Source organism: Castor canadensis, chromosome 2, assembly GCF_047511655.1.
Source record: "Castor canadensis chromosome 2, mCasCan1.hap1v2, whole genome shotgun sequence".
NCBI classification, from domain to species: domain Eukaryota; kingdom Metazoa; phylum Chordata; class Mammalia; order Rodentia; family Castoridae; genus Castor; species Castor canadensis.
The window spans coordinates 64,386,457-64,387,781 of record NC_133387.1 but is presented as its reverse complement, the minus strand read 5'-3'; the positions used below and the strand labels follow the sequence as shown (position 1 = coordinate 64,387,781).

General features: G+C 40.6%; 1 non-coding gene across 1 annotated transcript; it reads left to right on the top strand.

Annotated features, from left to right (window-relative positions):
* Window positions 1-937: 937 nt before the first annotated feature.
* Window positions 938-1,066, top strand: LOC141421078 (small nucleolar RNA SNORA70). Its single transcript, XR_012445766.1, has one exon. It is a non-coding gene; the product is annotated as a small nucleolar RNA SNORA70 (small nucleolar RNA).
* The last annotated feature ends 259 nt before the right edge of the window (window positions 1,067-1,325 follow it).

Below are 1,325 nucleotides of genomic sequence, written 5' to 3'. Positions count from 1 at the left end.
TATTGCCAAAGCAGAGAAAGAAGTTGAAATAAATGCCTTTTTATGTAATGTTACATTCTGAACACTGTTTCTATTTTACAGTCAGGGAAACCTATGTACTTCACTAAGGATACTGGATCAGAAACAGAGCCAGAATTAGAAAGTTGCTATTCTTGACTATTTCTCTTTGTTTTTGTTGCCATTTCTGCCTGTGGAGCAAGTCCAGGCAGCACCAGTCCTCTTTATCATTCTCATCAAATTCAAGTGTAGACTCCTGCCAAAAGCAGATACTGTGTGAGCCCTCATGCTGGGTCCTCTCTATCTGCATATAGAGATAGATCCATATATTTGAGGTATATATCCACATCTGTGGACTCAACCAACCTTGCATCAGAAACATTCAGGAAGAAATTGCATCTGTACTGAACAATTTTCTTGTCATCATTCCCTAAACATAGAATACTACTTACATGGCCTCACCATTGTATTAGGTATTATAGTCTAAAGATGGTTTAAAGTATATGAGAGGATATGCTAGGTTATATGCAAATACTATCCCATTTTATATAAAGGACTTAAGCATATGCAGATTTTGAATGGGGGTGGGTGTCCTGGAACCAATCCCCTACAGATGCTGAGGGATAACTGTATGTGTAATACTCAAAAACACTCTTTCCTTACTGCTCTGAGAACAGGACCCTTGACATAGTCAGTTCATGGCATTCATTTCAGGAAAGGAGGTTGAAAATTAATATATCTTAAAGAAGGAATACAAAGATGAAAGTAATACTCAGTTTCAGCACTCAAAATAGGACCATACAGGAATCCAAATTATTTTTCCAATATCTTCTTCCTTTTTCTCTCTGCAACCAAACTCTCAGGGCTCCTTTTCATTGTCAGTATGAGGGTGACCCCTCATGCAGTAGGATGTTACATTAGATCAAGTAACCTAGAAGGCTTGTTAAAACATAGTTGCTTTCCTTTACTCATGAGGACCTGGAGTGCAGTGGCTGAAAATGGCAGCCTTCTGGGTAGTGCATACAGACTGTTGCTGGTGTGGGTTGCCCTAAAGGACCTAGACACAGGTTTCTAGTCTGTTCGTGTCTCTGATCTCACGCTGTGCTCAGTCTAGGCTCCAGATAGGGATGCAGTGTGACTTTGGGTAGCTCGAGGGCACAGTAACCAAGGTTCACATTGGCCAGGTAATCATGTCCACCTGCAGCAAGCTGCAGAATAAGGAATGTGTGATTGAGGACTTAATGCTTCAAGCTCCCTGGCCGCTAGAAGATCCATATCTCAAAGAAATGGGACTTTACCAAGTTTAATGCAGATGAATTTGAAGGCAT